Here is a 25128-nt window from a genome sequence, read left to right on the forward strand (position 1 = left end):
AGGAGTGCCGTGACACGTACTTTGTCGCGCACGTCTTTTGATATCACGAAGTTATATGAGAGAGACAATGACTTCTGAAACTTAGAATTTATAACCAATCTATAAGTAAAAATTTGTAGGAAAAAATAAATCAAAATTCAGAAACATTTTTAACATTTCAATTTAAAAATATTTTTAATATCTCAATTTAGAAAACTATTTTAATATTATCTTAAAAAATAGTTTACCAAGAACTTATTTTTATTAGTTTAATTAAACGAAATAGTTGAATTTTCAGATTTTAGGAATGATGGAAATATAGGTATAGGAAAATTTAGCGCTTGTGAGAGAAGTAAAAATTTGTCACCATATTAATTATAATCGTACAAAGAAGTTTTCAAGAAATATTTTCTTTTTTTTCAATTTGTGGTAAAAATGTATTATAAATGTTCGAAATGATTGAAGTTTTTTTTTCTATAAATACAATATATAGAATATAAAAGTGTTAGGTGATTGTCGACAAATCGAAAAATGAATAACACGCTATTATGAGGAGAATATATCGTTCCCTGCTCACTGAAGGTGCAAAATGAAAAGTCACTAATGTCGCAACTCGTATATATATATATATATATACTTGTATACGCGACGAACATTATCCGATGGGATCGATTCGATCAGGGTGTTCGTCCTTCGATCAAGGTCGAGTTGTAACCATATCTATACTGTCGATGTTCGTTCCATCAACTGCATTTGCACTTAGAAGCGTTTTTCTTCTTGTATTACTTGGCGCATAACTTCACGTTTCAGTGGCCCTTGTATTATAAGCTTGTAACTCTTTGAAACTTAAATTGTTGCATTGAAATGAATCTATTTAGTATATATATATAGAAATTTTATTTTTTTCTCGGGGAGAAAATAAATTTAAAATACCTAATCCATCGACTTTAAAAAAATTCGATATAATTTGTATCAAAAAAGCGAAGTTAGGCAACAATTTTAATAATAATAATACACGCTTTTTTTTTAGATATCAAAGTGGTTTCCAATGTATTTTTGTGTGCTGAACACGATCCCGAGTTCAAAAATTGCATATCAATTCACGATTTTGAGTAAAGGTGGGATAAAAACCCAAAAACCGTGTTTTTCAGGGTTTTCAGTATTTTTCCCCTTAATCTGACGTGCTTTAATTTAAACCTATTTATATATATAGAAGTCTCTATCACGTCAAGTTAAGGAGAAAGAAATCAAAAATTCTCAAAAACACGTTGTTTGGTGTTTTTAACTCGATTTCTTTCACAACTTAATCTATAATTTTTAGATGGTCACAAAACTTTCACGACATTTTTTTCGTGCGGCTGTATTAAATACAAAAATGCGTCGATTTACTTGCGGGTATCACACTAAAAATGTTTTTACGGTGTTATTTATTAGTTAAAACCAATATTTTAATATTTCGCATTTGGTTTCATAAAATGAAAAAAGAAAATAAAGAACATTTGAAAAATTTGATTTTATTAGATATAATATTTTATTTTATTTTAAATATGACAAATAATTAACTTAATAAATAATTAATGTCATAAATAATTATTAATAACATAATGTCATACTTAATAATTCATTAATTATAAAATAGAATATTTGAGGTGCCATTAGATTGGTATATAAAGCAGTGATCGAAAATTTTTTTTCTTGTCAAAAATTTTTTTTTCTGCCCGATGTCTCTCCTATTTATTGGATTTGAGACAAACTCTTTTTTGGAAGAAATGGTTTTACTAATACTTTGATGACCATTTTTTGATTTTAATTTAATTATGAAAAATAAAATAATAATAATAATAACTATTAAAAAATAATAAAAATAAAAAATGTTTTTTTAAATTATTATTATTAAAATTTTTAATATTGGCTAATTATTGGTTGTTAATAACTTGCCAATCATTGGCATCGGCGTGGACAGCCCATGACTTTACCAATAATGGTCCATTATTGGGTGCCATTATTGAAATTATATTGGCATCCCTGGCTCCCATTATTGGGCCATTAATACGCCAATGGTATTTTTTTCATTGGGTTGTTTTCTACTAATGAAAAAGTGCGGATTCGTTTACTAATTGAATAAGTAACAGTTTTGACTCTTTTTTTAGTAGAAAACTACTAACTGCTAGTAGAAAACTACTAATTCAGGCAAATTAGTCAATTCCTGCGGTATAAGGGGGTTAGGAATTTTTTTCAGTGTAGAATGAAAGTAAAAATAATTTTTCAATTCACTACAAAACATTTTCTTTCTTTTACATATTCGTTAAAAAGTGAACAATCATTTGTCATGTATTATCTCTCAACATATATACATATATATAGTATACAAAAGCAGAACATAAATTGCTCATGAAAAAAGAAAACGACAAATGATGTAACAAGTATATACTTAATCGTCGACTGGCCGCGATCGTATATATATACCTATATGTGCGGGATATATTATTAATGGACAATCATGACGTTGTATTAATCAAAATCAATTCTCATTGAAAAGTCACACACAGGTGATCTTAAAAGCGGATCGCTATATATTATATCTTGAGGCAAGTGTCGCCGTCCATTAGGACAAAGTGTGATCGCACGCATTCCAAGATGGCGTTTAATATTCGATCGAAATCAATACCAGCAGAATGAACCTTTCTTTTAGCCTGTAGATATGTCGTTTAGATAAATGTCCCCCGAGAGATTTTTAGTATATGCGCGCGAAGAGGTCGGCAATCTCTTAAAGAAAATCCAAAAAGGTATATATATATCGATATGTCTATGCAAAATGGGTGGGGGAGATACTTGATCTTTATTCCGTCTTATTTCTTCTTTTTTTGCCATCTCTCTCTCTCTCTCTCTTTCTGGCTCTCTTGCTCTCGCTGAGCTTCTTCCTTCAAGAAATGTGTTAATCTGATAATGTAAACGGGCTGAAGCTGGCGTGGCAGTATTAAACATAGATTTCAATAATGACAGGTCCCTGGCTACTAGCCTCGAGGCTTATATATACTGTATATACTGTATGTATCATCATGGAGTGTGTAAAACGGAATATTTTCGAAAAATGCGAATTTTACGAAGGGAACAAAATAAAAATGCCCTCACTTTTAGTGACGGGTATAATTAAATCAAATTATGAACTACAGAGGGCGAGCTACTGGTCAAGTTGGCCATTATATTAATAACCTAACCTTCAAAAAATTTTGTTTTCAATGTATTAATCAGAAAATATAAATTTTAAATGCCCAAAATTTCAGAAATTAAACTTATAACCTAAATATGTATTTTAGTATATAATTACATACAGCCCCACAAAAAAAAATTGTCATGTACTTTTGACCGAAATACCCTAGCCGATGTCCGTTTTGCTCCATCACGTCAGGATTTTTTTCTAACCACAAAAAACATGTCGGATTTTGAGAGGTAGGCGATTTTTTTTAAAAATTGATGGATTTACTTCAAAGTTGATGTCTGGGGGTTTTTTTGGGTCGCTAATTACGAATCTGAAGTTAGATTTTCAAAATTCAAAATGGCTGATCCAATATGGCGGACGAATTTTGAAAAAATTTTCAGATTTACTTCAAACTTGGTAACTAGGGGTTTTTTTTTGGGTCGCTAATTACGCGAATCCGAAGTTAAATTTTCAAAATTTAAAATGGCGGCTCCAATATGGCGGATGAATTTTTAAAAGATATTAAGATTTACATAAAATTTGGTATAAGAGAATAAAATGCAGAATGGAACAATGCACTTTCTTATTCGGCTTCAGCACCAAACATATCCAATCTGTAACCAAGAGGAATATTTTATGAAAAAATTTTAATAGATGCCATATTTAAAAATGTGAGAAATCCGCTTCGAAAACACACTCAGCAACTTAGAATACCTGTAGATATCACATTTAATAAAAATCTGACAAATTTTTTAAAATAATTCCTTAATATTGAATCAGACATATACCGAATTTCGAAAATCTGACGTCAGATTTGCAATCAGCGACCCAAAAAAAACCCCTAGATATACTCAGTTTCATAAAAAACATTAAATTTTCTTTTATAAAGTCCGCCATGTTGAATCCGCCATTTTGAATTTTGAAAATCTAACATCAGATTCGTAATCAGTTAGCCAAAAAACCCCCATATATCAAGTTTGAAGTAAATCCATCAGTTTTTAAAAAAATCGCCTACTATCGGTTCAAAATGTAAAGATCCCTGTTTTTGAAAGCTCATAACTTGGATAAAAAAAAATCGTACGTTATTAAGACAAAATGAAATAAGTAGCTACACTATTCTTAAGTTTCTATACAAAATTGCATATAACCAAAAAATTTTTTGTATTTGTTACAGATTTTTAAAGACTAAAAATACATGGTTTTTTGCATGGTTTTGACAAAGGGCAACTTTGAAAGCTTGTATAGCTTATTCAATTTATATGATATCTTTAAGCCAATTTTTTTTAATAATATTTGATTCCTTCTTAAACATATTGTATAAATAAAAAGTCATTATTTTATTAACATTACGCTGTTAATTAAAACAAAGATAAAAAGCTATCTCTATCAAAAATAAACGCACAGATTTGAGACAAAATTTAAATTATGTAAAATATGAAATTGGAAAAATTCTTCCGCCATATTGGAGCCGCCATTTTAAATTTTGAAAATTTAACTTCAGATTCGTAATCAGCGACACAAAAAACCCCCAAATATTAAGTTTGAAGTTAATACATCAATTTTTAAAAAAATTGCGTACACTTCTTAAAATCCGACATGTTTTTTGTGGTTAGAAAAAAATCCTGACGTGATGGAGCAAAACGGACTTAGAATTCGTGTTCAGCGCGTCAAAATACATAGGGTTAGGGTATTCCGGTCAAAAGTACATGACAATTTTTTTTTGTGGAGCTGTGTTTATCCCTTTTGATAAAAAAGATTCTTTCTTTGGGTCCCTTTTGTATGGAAAAGAAGGGAAAAAAACGTTTTTAATTTTAGATCACAGGTGCAATTATGTAATTTCATTTTGACTTTCACATCGACATTGACTTTCATTTTCACTTTCACATTAATTTTTACTGAAATTCTATTTTTATTGAAATTTTAATTTTTTAATGAGTTTTGTTAATAGTAAAAGTGAAAGTGAAAATCAAAGGAAAAATGAAAGTCATTTAATCATTAATCATTATAAGGTCCTCTAAAAAATACACTTTGATGAAAAAATAGAAAATATTTGAAATTAAATGAATTTTGTTTTTCTTGAGATTTCTCATACATATCCTTTCTCACACAGGTTGCTATATATATATGTATAATATATATAAAAGGAGGGTTCTGGAATGTACACGGGGGAATTTTAATGCGTTCTAAATTGCGGGTGAGAGAGATCACCTTTAATTGATTGACAAAAACGTTCAAAGAAAATCAGAGGGTTTATAGATAAGCTTCCTTGTGCCCTTTTTTTTGACATTTGGTTTATAAACCCAAACTCTCACACTATATGTATCCCTCTTTCTCTCATGCTACCTGCGCGCCTTTGCGACATCGTGACAAATCGAATTTTAATGCGAGAGCGCCGGCGCATTGGAAAAATCATTTATACATGTGTGTGTGTGTGTGTGTGTTGCGCCTTGAAGAAAACAATTTTTTGTCGCGTTTCGATTCTTCGCTCTACAAATTTCAATTGGATAGTGTTATACGCAAATCAATTTAGTTCCAGTGCGACAAAAAAAAATTACTAATTGAATGCATCATTCTTCTTCGTGGCTTGTTTATGCAATTTTTATCTATTTATAGGAATTACAATTTTTTTTTATTATTTTCAATACATTGTACATTTCTATTTATTTAAATTACATTCAGAGAAAAAGTTAATTTTACTTAAGGAAACCGTTTAATTAATTTGATACAATTAAAAAGTTTAGTTAATTCAAATAAAAATTTGGTTCATTTCAATAAAATGCATCTTTTATCTTTTTTCTGTGGTATTTTGGCAAATGGAAATTTAATTCGAAGCTTATTTGCAGCTATTATTGTAACTAACATAATAAAATTTATATTGAAATAAATAATTTTTATACATAATTTTTAAGAAAAATAGATAACACAGCAACACAAAAAAAAGTGCCTGCGGGTTGGGAGATCAAAGTGCCCTAACCTCCATGTATTTTGAGCCGCTCAACACGAATCTGTAGTCCGTTTTGCTCCTGCACGTGTACGTTTCTTCCTAAACTCAAAAAACATTTCCAATTTTTGGTAGTATATATGATTTTTTTTTTAAAATTGATGGATTTATATAAAATTAAGTATTTAGGGTTTTTTTTTGGTCGCTTATTACGAATCTGAAGTCAGATTTTTTAAATTCAAAATGGCGGATCCACTATTGAGGACGAATTTTTTAAAAATTGTTGAATTTTAATGAAACTTGAAATAAACGTATAAGAAGTATAAGAATACACTACCGTCATGTTGAATTATAAAAATCTGACTTCAAATTATCAATCAGCAACCACAAAAAAACCCTCGGTATCAAGTTTCATAAAAATCCAACAATTTTTTAAAAATTTATCCTCCATATTGGATCTGCAATTTTGAATTTTCAATATTTGACTTCAGATTCGTAATCAGCGACCTCAAAAACCTCTAAATACAAAGTTTCATATAAATCCATCAATTTAAAAAAAAAATCGTATACCACCAAAAATATGAAATGTTTTTTGAGGTTAGGAAGAAACGTACACGTGCAGGAGCAAAACGGACTACAGATTTGTGTTCAGCGACCTAAAATACATGGGGGAAAAGGTACCTTGATCTCCCAACCCAGGCACTTTTGTTTTATGTGACTGTGTAATGAAATATTAAATTAAGATAGATAATAAATTCACTTTTTAGTCATTTTTTCCTTATATTATTCTAAATCTAAAATAATTATAAAATATTAGATTTGTTTATTGAAATTAGTTTGTAAACAGTTTTCTTTTTATTGCAGTGTTTTACTTTTAAAACTAAATTTAAATGAATTTAAATTTCCCGCTTCATTTGTTAACGAAAACTGCTGAAGTCAAATGTAGGAATATTTTTGTAGTTACTCAACGACTCGTTTAGTGCTCTGCCTTCACTTTTACTTCAGAGTTGCCAATGACCCTACCTAAACGCTACTGCGCTTGCGCTACGACAACTCTCTTATAGGTCGAAAAAAGCGCGCTTATATAAAATGCTTAATAATAAGAAAACGTTAATAAAGCAATATAAAACTATTTTCACTATTGAATTTATTTTTTTTTGTTAATTATATTGCTTCTTAATAAAAAAATATTAATTTACTTAAGATACTTAAGTATGTAAAAATAATAATAATAATAATAATTATAATATTAATAATTTTATTATATTTATATCATTATTGTTATTACTTTTTTATAAAATATATAATCTATTATTATTATTATTATCAATATAATCTATTATTATTATTATCAATTTAATATTTATTAATTAATTATGTAATATATTATTTATTTTTGTTATTATCATTAAATTGTTATTTAATAATTGTCTATGATATATGACATATATATTTTTTAAAAACTTTAGCAAAATTTTTTTGTACTTTTTTATGAGGAAAATTTGAATTGGGGAAAAAGTACAAAAAAAATTCGATTCATTTTTTTGAAATATATAGATGTAATACATTCATAGATATTTAATAATAATTTATTAAAAATAATGATAATAATAATAAATATTATATTGATGATAATAATAATAGATTATGAATATTTTATTAAAAAATAATTACAACAATGATATAAATAAAATAAAATTATTATTATTATTATTATTATTATTATTATTATTATATACTTAAGTATATTAAGGAAATTAGTATTTTTTTTATTAGGAAGCAATATAATTAACAAAAAAAAAAATTCAATAGTAAAAATATTTTTATATTGCTTTATTAAAGTTTTCTTATTATTAAGCATTTTATATAAGCGCGCGTTTTTCGACCTATAAGAGAGTTGTCGTAACGCAAGCGCAGTAGCGTTTAGGTAGGGTCATTGGCAACTCTGTTTTACTTGCGTTTTACACCTGTGGTTGGCAGTTGTTAGCAATTCGGTTGGCAACACTGTAAAGCACGTTCATGCTCGTCAAGAAATGTCGTGATAAAACGTGGTCATTTGTGTTTATGTTCTTATACATTTTATATAATTATAAAATTTCTATATAAATTATAAATTATTTTGCAGAATGTTAAAAAAGTGCCATCGATTTGCGGAAGTTATTCATCTCATGGGGCTTTGAAGAATATGTATATCGTTTTGAATGTAAGTATAACAATTTAACCTATAAATTTTTTTTATTATTATTCCGCATAAAGAATATGTTTAATATAAGATTTATATCTCACTTGGTACAACAAGAAAGTTATATTAACGTTACAATAAACATATTTTTTTCAATGTGAATAATATTAAATAAATAATTGTGGTTGTAAGTATATTTTATTTATCGAATTACCTATTTTATTGGTAAGATGAATTTTATTAGTAAGGTTAACTTACTAAATGTTATCTGTTATAATATTTATTAGTTATTGTTACTAACAAAAGTATGTTCATCTTACTAATAAAATGGTAACTACAAACTATTTAACTTTTTACTATTATAAATGGTATCCCTGACTTTTAAATTAGCATAGCAGCATAGTTTACTAATCAAAATGGTATTTGTAACAATTTTATTAGTTGCCTCAACTGCTTTGTTCTCTCAATGTGGTTTTGATTAAGATTAAACTTTAGTCTAGTGCAATAAATCATTTGGTTGATTTAAATAAAAGTATTTAATTAATTATTTAGTTAAATTAACCAAACTTTTTTTTTAACTATATATAGTAAATGTATTTATTTGATTGAGTTATTTAGTCATTTTAGTTTAGATTGAGAAATTTAATTGTTTCAAACAAATTTTGGTTGCTCCAAACAAAATTTGGTTGTTTCAAAAAAAATTTCTTTTCATACAATGTCTTTTTGCATATTATTTTCAATATAAAAAAATAATTCACAAAAATAAAAATAGTAAAAAATAAAAAAGGTGAAATAAAATAGTAATTTTAGATAAATTTCCGTTGGATAAATATACATATGATTGCTATATAACGAGTCTATAGTAGGAAAATTACGCCATTAAAAGCCGACCAATTAAATTCTTTGATCAGTCGATATATCGAACGCAACTGTTGACGTAAAACGACCTAACCTCTATTTTTTCCTATTTAGAAAATCAATATTTTAAATTACTTTTCATATAATGCGAATTATATATTATTTGTTATTATTATTGTTATTATAATTATTTGTTACAATTAATTTAATTTTTTATCTATATCTTTGATTTTTGGACTTACGATTACTAAAATTTGTTTTCCTTTTTTTAAATTTTTATCTTTATAAATTATTTGAAAAAAAAAATTTTATGTCAGAAAGAAAAATTACAGTTATACAATATATTTTGTGTAAATTCTCAGAAGAATTAGACGCAGTATGGTGGCAAAAAAAGAAGATATAGTTATTTCTCAGATAATCGTGGGTTACGCGTCGAATGGAATTCGAGGACACGATGGCCAATAACAATCGATTGTTTTTTTAAGACAGGGACTCTCGAATCAAATTTCCATTCCTAATTGGACAGAAGTATACACATTTATATTTATATATAAATGTGTGTGTGTGTACACACATATACGTGAGAATAACAGATTTGAAGTCTGGTAACGATTCGCATATTATAAAAACGACACTATGTCACACTGGCCCGCGGTAATTTAAATCTCATTATATTGGACTGTGGTTTGCGGTTTTAATACAGTGGTTCTCATGATTGGCATTCTCAATATATATACAATTCCATTTCGTAATAATAAAAGAACAAAAATAACAAAACGTATTCAATTCTTAAATCAAACAAAATGACAAAAAAAATTTTTTTTTTTTAAATTTACATTCAAAATGAAAATAATTTACAGTTCTATAAATATACGGATATGTTTTCCATTTAATTAAAAATTATTTCTTGGAATGAAAAAAAAAAAAAAAAAATAAATGGAAATAATGAAAACCACGAATGAGACTATAACGATAGTTAGATTGTTAAATCTAGCGCGACGATATAACGCGTTTGATTTTTATTCCCTCGAGTTAGAAAAAAAAAGGAAACAAGAATTTAAAGGAATTGTATTTGATCGCGTCACCGACGACGACTTATTGCTCGATCGAACACTATTAAACAATGACTTCCTTTAGATATAATGTAACACGCTCAGTAAACTGCGCGGTTTAAAATTTTCAGGGATTTCCTTCTTCAATGATCCTTGACTATATTGTAGAATATATAAAAAAAAACATATTTTCTTCTTTTTTTGTAGAAAATTTTTAATTTTAATTAATTTAAAAAAAAAAATTTCATCATAATATTCAAATTAATTTAAAAAAATATTTTTTTTACTCTCCGGAAATAGTAAAAAAATATACACTATATATTTGGAGTAAATTTTACAATTTCAGGAGTAATTTTTTTTTATTTCCGGAAAAAAAGTTATTAGAAATGCAGAGAAATTTACGAACATTTTAAATTTTCCTTTGTAAGTATAGTAAAAGTTACGTATAGTATATATATGTTTTTCCATTATAGAGCACACTGAAAAAAATATTCTTGATTTAGTAGTAGGATTCCTCTTATTTTAATGCACATTTTCCTCTACAATATCACGTGAAAGGATTCCTCTTATTTTAAGAGGATTAAAATAAGAGGAAAATACTCTCCGATTGAGAGTAATATATTCTTGATTCCAGAAGATTTTCGCAAGAGGAATTTTCCTCTATTTTCGAGAATATTTTTTTTCGGTGCAGTATTGGAATCTATATATATATATATATATACAATATATCTGTAAAGTAAACAGTTATTGGAATTACAAAAAGCATTTATCGTAAAATTATATAATTTGGATAATGATTATTTTTTTTGTGGCATATATATATACATAATTGAGAAATCGCTCATATATTTAAATTGACCGAATAATTCGTTTTGGAGATGCGAGACATTATATACGAATCGGACAATATGTGTTTAGCTTGATGTTATATTGGCAATCAAGCACACAAAATATACGCGTGTATAACGACAAAATAAATTACGGTGCTTCTTGTTCGAGAGTATACGAAAATAATTCCTCTTATGGTTCCTTCTGCGGAATAAAAAAGTAAAAAGAAACGTGGGATTCACCTGACTCATAATCGTCGACATGAAAAATACATCAAATAATTGGAAATTTTTTTTTTTTAAAAAAAAAGAGTGTTACACGTGTTTATAATCATCCAAGGAAAATTTGGACCTTTTTTAATTAAAATCATAATATATCAAAAATTCTAAAAATTGGTGCTGTTAATATATTTAATATATATATTCGCCCTAATGCGCCCCAACTCTTGAATTTTTGAGATTATGTTTGTATTTTAGCTCTTGAGTTTTGAACTAATTTTAAGGTTATGTTTACTGATTTTAACTTTTTGATATAAAAACGCTATTTTTACCCAAAAAGTGGCCTAATTTTTAGGTTAGGTTTTGTCAATTTTAATCTCAAACCCAGTAGTATAGCGTTCTCTTGATATGTTATAGGATTTTGACATTGAACTTTGACCTAATTTTGAGGTTATGTCTAAACTACAGATCTAGCGGTTGCTTGACTTATATGACTTAGGTCCAAAATACAAACAAACCGAAAAACATAACCTAAAATTTAGGTGACAAATTAAGGTGAAGAAAGCATATATCCTCGCATAAATCGCATATGGTCAAATATTAAGGAGGTCAAGTAGCCTCTAAATTTGAGGTCAAAATCGGCTAACATAACCTCAAAATTAAAATAATTTATAGGTCAAGGGTCCGCTGGGTTTAAAATCGGCTAACATAACCTCCAAATTAAATCAATTTCTAAGTTAAGAGTTCGTTTGGTTTAATGTTAAAATCGGCTAACATAACCTCAAAATTAAATCAATTTCTAAGTTAAGAGGTCGTTCGGTTTGATGTTAAAATCGGCTAACATAACCTCAAAATTAAATCAATTTCTAAGTTAAGAGGTCGTTCGGTTTAATGTTAAAATCGGCTAACATAACCTCAAAAATTAAATCAATTTTTAAGTAAAAAAAAACCCGCTGGATTAGAGAATTTAAAATCAGCTAACATAACATCAAAATTAAATTAATTTCTAGGTCAAGGGTCCGCTGTGGGTTTTAGGTTTTAGGAACATAGATTCTTATAAAACAGTATCGACAGCGAAATTTTTTTTTGTAATATAGTAATTTTTTCGTATATAATTTTCTAATACCTAAATAAAAAAAAATGTGACCGTAATTTTTCCTCGTTATATATATATATATATATATATATATATATATATATGATTATTGTGAGTGATATTAAGTTACCAATTGGTATATATAATAAGTCCTTTTTCAATAGCGAATTTATATATACTAAAAGGGCGTCGCAAGGATAAGGGATGTGAGAGAGATGAGGAGGGGAGGGGGTATTAAATTACAGAGTAAGCGAATGAAAAATACTCTTCATAGAAGTGTCCGGCAAGCGATTTTTTTTTCATCGCGCGCACCACGACAAGAATTTGATCAGGACACGATGCGATGAGCAACAAGTGGCTCTATGGGAGAAATACGCACGGTGCGAGATCGGCGTATGTCAAGTCGAGGGAAATAAAAAAGTCACCCTCATATTCCTCGAGGGGTTCCGGACTAATAAAGGTCCTTGTGCGACAAGAACCATCTCCGCGGAGAAGGAAATATTATATATATATATATAAACAGCCAGAGAGAGAGAGAGAGAGAGACCGAAAAAACGCGGAAAATCATGAAGGAGGCTTAAACGATCTTCAAACGACAATACAAAAGGATTGGGATGGGGTGCTTTTATCTGCATTTTTTTTACTGGTTTACACATCACAAGAGATTAGAGTGAGGGAACAAGAGAATTTTTATGGAAATTCTATTTCTGACGGAAATTTATGTAACAAAACTTTCAATTCAGAAAATTTCCGACCAACGGAAGTATTTTATAGCAAAAATTTTCATTTGTCAGAATTTTTATTGGACAGAATTTTTTATCAATCAATTGTAGTATTTTATCGTTTAGGAAAATATATATATATATATATATATATATATATATATATATATAGCAGAACTTTTATTTGGCAGAATTTTTTAGGACAGAAATAGTATACTGGAGATTGGAAAAAATTCCAAACAGAGTTAGGAAATAATTCCGTTTATTTCACTGGAATTATTTCCAACCCTTTGTGTTTTGGCGCTGTCCGAAACTCTTCGGAAGAATTTCCAAATAATTTCGATTAATTATCCAAACAACTGGGCAAATTATCCAATTAAGATTAGAATTTTTTCCTAAAAAAAAATTTGGAAATAATTCCAAACAGTGTTGGGAAATTATTTCATTTGTTCCGCTGGAAAAATTTCCGACCCAATTGTGTTTCGGCGCTGTCCGAACTTTTCGGAAAAATTTCCTAAAAATTTTTTACAGTCTAGAGTGTCAGACATTCCGTTAAATAGAACTTTAATTGGACGAAAGTCAGAACTTCCGCCTGGCAGAATTATTCGGTGATATATATAAACTTTCCACTGGACCGAACTTTGATTAGACGGAAGTTATCTACATAACGGAAATATAATCTAACAGAATTTGGTAAAATATCATAATATATATATATATCAAAATTTTTATTGGTCAGAAAAGTATTCGATAGAAGATTTTCTATTAGATTGAACTTTGATTAAACAAAACCACAAATAATTATCCGAATTCGGTCGGAATTTTGAGAAAAGTCCTTTCGGCGGAATATTGTTGGAATTCTGACGAAATCTAAAATCTTGGGGAAATTATTTTCAATTGCTGGATATATATATATGTACTTTTTTTTCGACATCAGAAATTCAAAAACTATTTTCTTTTTTAGTCAATTATTTTTCTGTTTCGATCGTTAAAGACACAAGAGGATTATATCAAATAACTTCTGTTTTCTTCTTGGGAAAGGAAATTTGTTCAATTAATTCTCCCAAGACTTATATATATATATATATATATATATATATATATACACATATACATCAGTCGTAGTATAGTGTATGCTTTGATCTATCGGAATATCGCAGGTTCATCCTCATGGAAAACAAAAACAGGGACCCATGCGATTTGTGATTTTGTGTTTAACATTACGTAAAAAGCAATTAAGCTGGAATGCCCGAGTCGATAGCGATAAAGTATTATATACAATACGCCAGAAGACGCCGGGGGGCTGTGTTATTCCATCGAAATGTATCCAATGTCATGAGGGGTGAGGTCACGTGTCACTTTGTATAGCAAACGTCATGTCCCAGAGATGGAGAATCTGGTTTTTTTTTTTTTTTTTTATTTCAAACAAATCTCGTTAAGTTTTCATTTCCAAATGGTCCTGATATGTGTGAGTGTGTATGTCCATCGAAATATATATATATTGAGGATCAAAAGATTAGAATTGTAAAGAACAAAAAGGTATCGCGAATAGTAAAGAATTGATGCTTGTCTTTTGCAGATTATCAAAAAATTAGGGTTAGAATTACATAAGAAAATAGTTTAACATTACTTTCTAGTTATGTTAACCAGAATTCTAGTTGTACATATTAACTAGAATTCTCGTTAAAATAACCAGAATTCTGGTTAACCTAACCAGAATCAAAATGTTAAATATATACCCTAACCAGAATTCTAGCACAGCCCCACAAAAAAAAAAAAAAAAGTGTCATGTACTTTTGACCGGAATACCCTATCCCTATGTATTTTGACGCGCTGAACACGAATCCGAAGTCCGTTTTGCTCCATCACGTCAGGATTTTTTTCTAACCTCAAAAAACATGTCGGATTTTGAGAGATAGGCGATTTTTTTTAAAAATTGATGGATTTACTTCAAACTTGGAATCCGGGGGTTTTTTGGGTCGCCGATTACGAATCTAACGACAGATTTTCAAAAAAAAAAACAAAAAAATACGTGTCAAATTGTTTTCAAAAAACTACAAAACTGCCAAGTTTCAGAAAAAACGGCGTACGGCACTTCCCTATAGTGTTACTTGTCATCAACATAGAAAACCTGTAGATACCAAATTTCATAAAAATCTGACAATTTTTAAAAAATAATTTCTTAATATTTGATCAGACATATCGAATTTCGGAAATCTGACATCAGATTCGTAATCAGCGACCCAAAAAACCCCTAGATACCAAGTTTGAAGTAAATCTTAAAATTTTTTCAAAATTCGTCCGTCATATTGGATCCGCCATTTTGGATTTTGAAAATCTAACTTCAGATTCGTAATCAGCGACACAAAAAACCCCCAGATACCAAGTTTGAAGTTAATACATCAATTTTTAAAAAAATCGCCTACATCTCAAAATCCAACATGTTTTTTGAGGTTAGAAAAAATCCTGACGTGATGGAGCAAAACGGACTTCGGATTCGTGTTCAGCGCGTCAAAATACATAGGGTTAGGGTATTTCGGTCAAAAGTACATGACACTTTTTTTTTTTGTGGGGCTGTGTAGTTATTCTAAGTAGAATTTTTTTTCAGTGTAGGTTTCGATTAATAAAAAAAAATTAATTTAGAGATGAATTAAGTTAATAGAAGTGCACACAGATATTTGGACAAAAAAAACTGTCGTCCACTATATATAACTATATTGTATATATATATATATATATATATATATATATATATATATATAGCGGATGATGTGCGCGTATTATACTTCTATATAGTTGCGGCGTAATGCCGGAGGGAGTCTCGACGACCTCTGTGATCGGTGGACTGTGTAATCGGCAAGTATGCAGATGATTAAATTTGCAACATCATCGCGGCATATATCCCTAAAGCAATACGCAAGGTAAAGGGCCCTAAAGCCAACGCGAAGCTTTCCTAGTTAGATAGTACTACTCTCATCTCGCTATATATATATATAGGATTTGACTCGCGGTCAGATTCAAACCAAGTTTGTTTTGTTTCTACAAACGCTCAGAGATAACCGTATTTCAATATTCTGTTAAAATTATACAAAACAAAAGTTATAGGTATATATTTACAAAAAAAAAAACGTTATTTTTATTGTAGTTTTAATTTAATATGAAAATTTATGAATTTAACCCTATACCAGGGGATCGATTCAATAACTTTTCATCGCACTTTCGAATTTACTTTCCATTTTCTATTTTTCACTTTTTATACACTGATTTTGAGAGCTATACTACTTTTGTTTTTAGTAAAGGAGGTCCTTATTCTCATCCCTATTTACTTAGTTAGTTAGAAATTCGCTAATAAATATAGGAACGTTCAACGTCAAGTAATTGTATTGGGCCAATTGTTATGTTTAAGGTCTCAAAATGTTCGTCTTGAAGTACTTTTTCATTTAAAACATGGGGCCTTTTAAAAAATTCAAAATGTGACACATTATATGTCTCAAAAAATTAAAAATTTATTATTAAAACGTTAGAAAAGTACGCAAAAATGTTCAAATTATCTCTAAATTAAGCACTAGTAATGTTAAAGTATTTTGAATTTTGTATAAATGACGTAGGATTTGTATTCATGCGACCCCAAAAACCCCCGAGTAACAAGTTTCAAGCGAATATATTGAATCAATTTTTGAATTTTTTCCAACATATGGGATCCGCTATTTGGAATTTTGAAAAACCAACTTCGGATTCGTATTCAGCGAGCCTGAAAACCCCCGAGTAACAAGTTTCAAAGCGAATTCAATCAATTTTTAAATTTGTCTGACATATTTAATCCGCCATTTTGAATTTTTGAAAACTGTCCACATATTTTCATTTTGTAATAACTTTAACATTACTAGTGCTTAATTTAAGGATAATTTGAACATTTTTTTTATTTTTAAAAGTTTGAATTATAAATTTTTCAATTTTTGAGACATATAATGTGTTATTTATTATAAATGGTATCCCTGACTATCGACTTAGCAGCAATTTACTAACCAAAATATGGTATTCGTAACCATTTTTGTGAAGTAAATGTTCTCGGTTATATAAAAAATCTTTGATACTGGAAATCGGTTTAATGGAAATTTTGTCAAAAAATTCCTAATAATTAATTTTAGCCATTATTCATGTGCTTAAAATGAGTTACAACAAAAATGAGTCTAATTTTTTCTACTTATATTTGTTGCATACTATAAATATAATATAAAATTCTTGATCTTGAAAGAGGTATATACATAAACGACTTTTGGCTATGATGCACTGAGAAAACTGTTTGGTATCATGTATCAAAGTTTGGTTGTCCCTACCAAATTTTTTATTTGATATATGTGCAACTAACCCGTTTGGTTGGGAGTACTAAATTTTTTTGTCCAACCGTTAAATTTCGCTCAATTGAATTATTTAGTAGGTGTAACCAAATAATTTAGTCTACGTAATAAATACATTTATTAGAATGAAAAAAAATGTTCTGTTGACGTAAATAAAATTTAGTTATTTCAACTTACTGTTTTCGTTGATTAAAAAAATTTTTTTTGTAGAAATAACTAAATAATTTATTTTATATAAAATAGTTTATTTGGTCATTTTTACGATTTTGTATAAAAAATAAGGTATTTTAATTCAAGAGAGATGAGATTAATAATATAACTTTATTAAATTCATTATGCTTAGACATTACAAAAATAATTTATCTTCCCGTAAGTACACACTACGCGCGTTTCATGAAATATCTCAAAATGATATCGCATAAAATTGAGGAGCAAGTTTTCAAAAGTTGATACAGAATGCCACGAGGCATTCTAACCCCCATTCTCTTAGCAAACGTTTTGTCACTTCGTCAGCCATTCTTTCGAAATAAAAGAAACACTTTCAGTACACTTTTAAAAAATAAATATTTATAAAACTTTAATGACACTGCTACGATAATAGACCAGCCGAACAATAAAAACACATGACATAAATGATCGGATAAGCATAACGCGGAAGAGGTCCACGACTGACTAGACCCTACGACCGACGCCACATTTTCGAGAACAGCGCGTGCGCAATTCTGCGTGCCAGCGATTTAGTACGGAGAACCAAACTGTTTAGTTCGTAGACATGAAACCTTCAAAAATATTTTTTGTTAGAGCAAACTAAATTTTTCGATTGATTGCCACTTTCTTTTCTGTTGTGCCAATCATACTTTAGTAAGGCCAACTAAAAATGCTTAACTAAATTATTTTCTTATTATTACGATATTATTTTTCTCAGTGTGGGATTTTAAGGGGATTTGAAATAGAAAGTACATACATGAAAGAGGAGAGGGGGTAAGGTACGTAAACGTGTTGTTGGATTCGGATGAAGAAATCAAAATGAATTCAAGGGTGCGGAGATCGAATTTATATCTGTATATGTGCCTGGCTCGCTCAAAGGACACGCCGCACGCTACTGAGTGCGCGTGTGGACTTTGAAAACGACAAAAGACAGAAGCTCCTGTGAGAGAAGATGCGACAAGGGTCCTTCTTCTGCTTATACCATATATACATCCTGCCCGAAGGAAGGATGATACAAAATATTAATATTGCGTCCCTCATAACTCACGGGCGGCTGAACGCGTTACGCACGCTCCACGGTTTCTCCCGAGGGATATCTATATAGATATATATATACATATATACGCCACCAGGATAAGCAGGATGCGAATGTCTTTGTGCTTTTAAGGGCTCAAGGACCTCGCGCGGTCCATTGTATGTCCCACGAATCACCCAAAAAAAAAAAAAAAAAAGATTCGAGCATGTGTTTCGACGCAGCTGAATGCACATTTATGCCATACACTCATCATCATCGTCCAGCATATTCATCCGCTATTATATACTGACATAACTCGTCAAAAATATTGTGATTGGTTTGGTAAAGAATAGGTGATTCGAGACACTGAGATTTTCCTTTTTTTTTTCTTTTTTGAACAATATACGAATCATATAACAATAACGACAAATTATGAATCGTATAGAGAGGAAAAGAAAAACCGTTTTTAGGAATTACTTATATATGGGTCAGATTTTTGTTTACGTAAAGGATATGTAGGTAATATGACATATATCTATATGAATAAATCCTCTATGAGAGATATCCGGAACTTATTTCTTCGATTCTGGGAACATATCTTTTCTATATACACAGAAAAAATCTGAACTCAAAATGATAGCGTATGCTATACTCATTTTGATATGCAGCAAAAATGAGTCAGGTTGGTAGCGCCACTGTCTATGTCGTTTAGCATTGACTTATTTTTGCTGCATATCAAAATGAGACTAAGTTTTTTCTGTGTATTAAAAATTTATATACTGTGGCTGTAGTGAAGTCCAGCAATTTTAAGGTGAAATAAAATAATTTAATTGAATCAACCAAACGTTTGTTTAACTAGCATTTATTTGTTTGATTCAACAAAAATTTGATTGTTTCAAACAAATTCTCTAAATGTTATATACCTTTGCTTAATTTCTTTGTATTTTATTCTTTTTGTCATTGTGGTTTTAAAATTTTTGAACTTTGTTAGATGATATAGGAATCAGGTTTTTTTGGGGGGGGAGGCATGACCGGATCAGTATATATAGAGAGTGCGTATCAAAAAGTGGAACGAAATAATTTGAGACATCCAATCGCAAAGTTACGCTGCTCCCATAAGAAAAAATGGCACTGTTATATTCTGCTTCCTTGTCTCCCGATGAGACATATATATATATATACACAGAGAAGAAGTCAACTTTTGTCGAAATTACCCACCTTGGGTGACACCAGATGTATAATGATCGGTTCCTTCGTGGCATTCTTACACGCAAGCCCGCCAGGCGACACTTTAGGTAAATACTGGGTATATGAACCCGGACTTGAACGCGCTGCTTTTTTATATTATATATCCTCCCCTCAATGGCGTTACAAACACGCACGGATTTTTTCAATTCCGAGATTTTTTTTTTTTTTTGTATGATGTATATTTATTAAAATGCCAAATTTTCTATTTTTCAATTATTATTTTTCAAAGAATTGAAAACTTTGTACCCGCAAATTGCTAAATGGTGATGCTCTGACGAAAGGGAGCAAAATAAATTATAGGTTATGTATATAGGTACAAAATTATACAAAAGAAGATCAAAATACAAATGTTGTCTTTCCTCAATTCTAAAGAAAAAAAATTTATTTTTTATAAATAAAAATAAATTTTTAATCAAGAGATGATAAACTATCATAATTATATAATTTATGATGAAATGAAAAAAAATTTTTTACAACTTCTTTAAGTAGGAATTTTATTACAAATTATTGTTTTAACCCAGGTGGAAAAGTTCCCGGTAGTGACTACCGGTAGTCATTACCGCTCTCGCTACCGGAATATTTACTACCGATAGTCACTACCGGTAATTCTTCCAGTACTACCGGTAGTTACTACCGGTAATTTTTCCGGTCCTACCGGTAGGCACTACCGGTACTACCGGTAGTCACTACCGGTAATTCTTCCGGGACTACCGGTAATTTTTCCGGGAGTTACAATTAAAATTTGTTATTTGGTAATAAATTTTGATTCTAATTCCCGGAAAAATTACCGATAGTGACTACCGGTAGTAACGAAAAAATTACCGGTAGTGACTACTGGTAGTACCGGAAAAATTACCGGTAGTGACTACCGGTAGTAACGGAAAAATTACCGGGAGTGACTACCGGTAGTCATTACCGCTCACACTACCGGAATATTCACTACCGGTAGTCACTAACGGTAATTCTTCCAGTACTACCGGTAGTTACTACCGGTAGTACCAGAAGAATTACCGGTAGTGACTACCGATAGTACGGAAAAATTATCCCGGAATTGAATATTCCGGTAGCGGGAGCGGTAATGACTACCGGGAACTTTTCCACCTGGGAACCCTTAACTGGCATCATGAGTCCAGTAGACCCAAGCATTTTTTCGAGCTCAAATTAATTGAATGTGACGAAGGTGAAGTACGCAACGTTTATATAAACGATTTTTAAAGAAATAATTTTTTTGAAATAAAAAATTCTATAATTTTTTGCCTAAAAAATATTTTTTTATAATTTGTTGATTAATGAATACTAGAAGAAATATTTTTTGAGCAAAAAATTATAGAATTTTTCATTTTAAAAAAATATTTCTTTAAAAATCGTTTATATAAATGTTGCGTACTTCAGCTTCGTAATGTGTAGCTTTTTGAATATTAGGTCATTTGAAAAAAAAATTGGTCCCTCCCCATACGTAAATTAAATTTATTTAAAAATAATAAATTTTTAAAAATAGTGTGAAAAAGTTATATATACATACCATATAATAGATCTCGTGTCACTATGATCGCATAGTTCAAAAAAAAAAAATTCTTTTGTTTAAAATGATTTATTTATATATCTTTCCCATTGACTAAAAGAATCTTTTTTGTGGTTTTGTATACGTCTAATGATGAAAGTTGAAAATTAGTCATTAGGAGGAGGCGAAACAATTATGTTTCAAGGGTGTGAGATTTTGGTATATATATGGGAAGAAACCCGGATTTTACAGTTTTGGTTGTTAATTTTTCTTGACACGGCACCCCCCAAAGAATAACCAGTAGGGGCAGGGCTCGGTCACACCTTTCACAAGAGGGGCGCGCGATTTCCAATATTTTACCCGAACCATGACTGACAGTCATTCTACGTGCTTTGTTTTTGCAAGAAAAACCTCCGTGTCATCGTCTATATATATATATCTATGTGTGTGTGTGTGTGTGTGTCGGCGAGAAAAGAAAAAAAAATGAACCTCATCGAGATAAAATTTGAGCGCCCCACAGTAGGATTCAGGGAAAATTGAACTGATCCGCCGTTCAGTGTGAATTCTATATATATAATACTTTGTCTTTTAAAAGTGAATTTTCGGCGTGCGATGTACCCATAAAAGAATCGCTAATTTTTGCTTTGTCACTCTTTTTCTTCTTTTTTTTCCGTAAATGACTTTACGGACATTTCGAAAATCAACTGATGGTAAATTAAAAGACAATTCTTAACATTGGCAAAAGAAAGAGATGATGGATTTTTTAATTTTGAAACTTTTTTAGTATAATGAAAAATTGTTAGCTGACATTTGTATAAAAATTTTAAATCGCGCAACTATATATAGTTTCACTAAAATTTTTAAATCTGTGTGCACATAGGTTTTCGATTTTGCTGATTACGAATCTGAAGTCCGTTTTCAAAAATGAAAAATGGCGGATCCAATATGGCAGACATATTTTGCTAAATTCGGCAGATTATTTGCTTGAAACACGTTTACTCAGGGGTTTTTGGGGTCGCTGATTATGAATCTGATATTATTATGCTCTAAAAATCATTAGAATTTTGATTTTATAGAATTTCATTTGTCATAATTATTTTTGAGTCAAATTTTTATTTGTCAACATTATAGTTATTTTGCAGAATTTTCATCGAAACGATTTTCTATATTACACAATTTTTATATAATCGACAATTCACTTCACAGAATTTTTATTTGTTATAATTTTTATTTGCTCGAATTTTTATTTAACATAATAGGCATTTTAAAAAATTTTTATTGTGTATAGAATTTCAATGCATAGAATGTTTATTTTATTCTTTCAGATGAATTTTCATTTTTTCGAATTATTATTTGATATAATTTTCCAATAACCGATTTTTCATACTACACAAATTTTTTTATACTTAACCGAAAAATCATTTAACAGAATTTCTAACTGATAGAATTTTCATTTGTCCGAAATTGCAAATGCCCGAACAAACAATCGATTTCGGCGCGATTTTTAAAATCAACCAATCACAATTTTATGGATAATTTTTGATTTGTTGATTTTAAAAATCGCGCCGAAATCAATTGTTTGTTCGGTCATTTGCAATTTCGGGCAAATGAAAATTCTATCAATTAGAAATTCTGTTAAATAATTTTTCGGTTAAAGAAACCGACACAAAAATCTAACTCACCGACTGATGGTAAAACAGATTTTTGAAAAATAAAAATACAAAAATTACCGACACCGAAATCTACCTTACCAACTGATGGTACAATAAGTGTTGTTTTTTTAAAAATGAAATTATAAAAAATTACCGATATATAAATCTACCTCACCGACTGACAGTAAATCAGGTTTCTTGAAAAATAAAAATGTAAAAAATTACTGTTGTATGGAAATTATGTTAAATAATAGTTTGAACAAATAAAAATTCATCTGGAAGAAAATTCTGTGCAATGAAATTCAAACAAATAAAAATTCTGTGAAGTGTATATTTTTGGTTATATAAAAATTCTTTAATGTAGAAAATCGTTTTGATGAAAATTCTATGCAAAATACTAATTTGAACGAATAAAAATTCGGCTCAAAAATAATTATGCGACAAATGAAATTCTATAAAATAAAAATTCTAACGATTTTAAGAACATAATTATATGCCTCCCGGGGTTTTTGAGGTTGCTGATTACGAATTTTAGGTCAGATTTTAAAAATTCAAAATGACGGATTTAATATGGCGGAGGGAAATATTAAAAATCAAACAGATTTCCTTGAAACTTATTACTCGGAGGTTTTCGGTATTGCTAATTACGAATTTGAAGTCAGATTTTAAAAATTCAAAATAACAGATCCTATATCTTTACAAATATGTCTAAATATAGTTTAAAACATTTTTCTATAAACATTAGAATTTTGGTTAAGCATATAACAAAAAAAAAAAAAATTGCAATTTTTGTACAATAATAGCGCCAGTCGATGGTATTACACCAAATTTTATCTACATGTAAAATCCCAAGTTTTCAATTAATCTACTAACAAAACTTGTGCGATGAATAGTTTTTGTTCTACATTGAAAAAACTGATTTTTCATATTTTCCTCCTCGTTCGCCCCCATTGTTTTTTTTATATATTTTTTTCTTAAAAAAATAAATCAAGCCGCATTTAAATGAGCCAAATGTTTTGAAGAACGAACTCCAACATAACATATAAAAAAAAAGCTATTCTTCTATAATTCATTTTTTATTTCGCTCCGACATTTGTTTAGAGTCCTCATAAAAATCGAGACTCATTTTAGGGGGGGGGGGGTCGTCGCTAGTCGATATATTGCCTGTCCAGTGATGCGTTGAAAATGCCGCCCCAGAGGATCAGGGATGCGGCGAATTTGTCATATATATATACATATATATACCTCATAGAGTATCCGCGCAGGTATAGACGCCAGTCCCCGTTCTGTTTCTTTTCTGGGACATAATGCCGCCCAGCGGCAGGCAAGTTATTATTACCAGGTTGCCATTGTCCCGCTGTCAACAATTAGTTTAGATGATGCTTCAACATCAATGCCACCTGAAGCGGTTGCGCAGGTAATTCTCAGAATGTTGAAAATCGTTTCGAAAATCCCTTTTTTTTTCCTATATACATTTCCCTTTGTTCTTATAATATACCGGTCGTCGTTCTTTAATTATAATACAGATTTTATATACCAGAAAGCGTGAAAAACCAAATGGTGCGAAACCACCCCCCCCCCTCTCTCTCTCTCTTTTCAAAAAGAGAACAATGTGAAAATTAATTTTTCGAAAGAAAATTGTCTTTGCTCGGTAATTTGTCCCCGAAACCTGTAATTTTCTCACCTATGAATTGACACTTGCACCCTTCCCCCTCTGAAGAGAGAAAGAGAGGTTAAATTAAGGTCTGACGTTGTTTACATTATATGTTTTGCAAACGTGTCATAAATGTCATTTGTGTAATTGGAAAGTGAATTTACGGTCAAATTAAAAGCGTGTTTATGTTGTACCGAGAGTAAATTATCAGATTTTATCACTTATAATTAATGTAAAGTCATTTCAGTATTGGAGGATCAACATTTCTCATGTTTCTTTTCTCTTTTTTTTTTTGTGTGTGATATGTCGTTGGGTTTTAAAAACTATTATCTTGTTAATTTTTTTCTTGTACCAATAACAATTAACTACATAAATAATGAAACATTATTTCTCAATAACTCTTTTGATATATTTATAG

The 25128-nt window shown here is 29.7% G+C and overlaps 1 protein-coding gene and 1 long non-coding RNA gene across 6 annotated transcripts in view; one reads left to right on the top strand and one right to left on the bottom strand.

Moving 5' to 3' along the window:
• Positions 1 to 25128, bottom strand: part of LOC127283956 (zinc finger protein basonuclin-1-like) — a 528269-nt gene that overhangs the window by 156291 nt on the left and 346850 nt on the right. The window lies entirely within an intron of this gene.
• The window catches only part of LOC127283969 (uncharacterized), a 113419-nt gene that overhangs the window by 8406 nt on the left and 79885 nt on the right, over positions 1 to 25128 (top strand). For 2 of the 3 annotated variants that reach the window (XR_007843411.1, XR_007843413.1), the window contains exon 1: positions 8151 to 8322. This is a non-coding gene — a long non-coding RNA (uncharacterized LOC127283969). Of the gene's footprint in view, positions 1 to 8150; positions 8323 to 25128 lie in introns of those variants that run through there. The other variant, XR_007843412.1, reaches the window with a different exon arrangement.

This window comes from Leptopilina boulardi, unplaced genomic scaffold (assembly GCF_019393585.1).
Source record: "Leptopilina boulardi isolate dan_hultmark-lab unplaced genomic scaffold, ZJU_Lbou_2.1 LbouV2_316, whole genome shotgun sequence".
Classification (NCBI taxonomy): Eukaryota; Metazoa; Arthropoda; class Insecta; order Hymenoptera; family Figitidae; genus Leptopilina; species Leptopilina boulardi.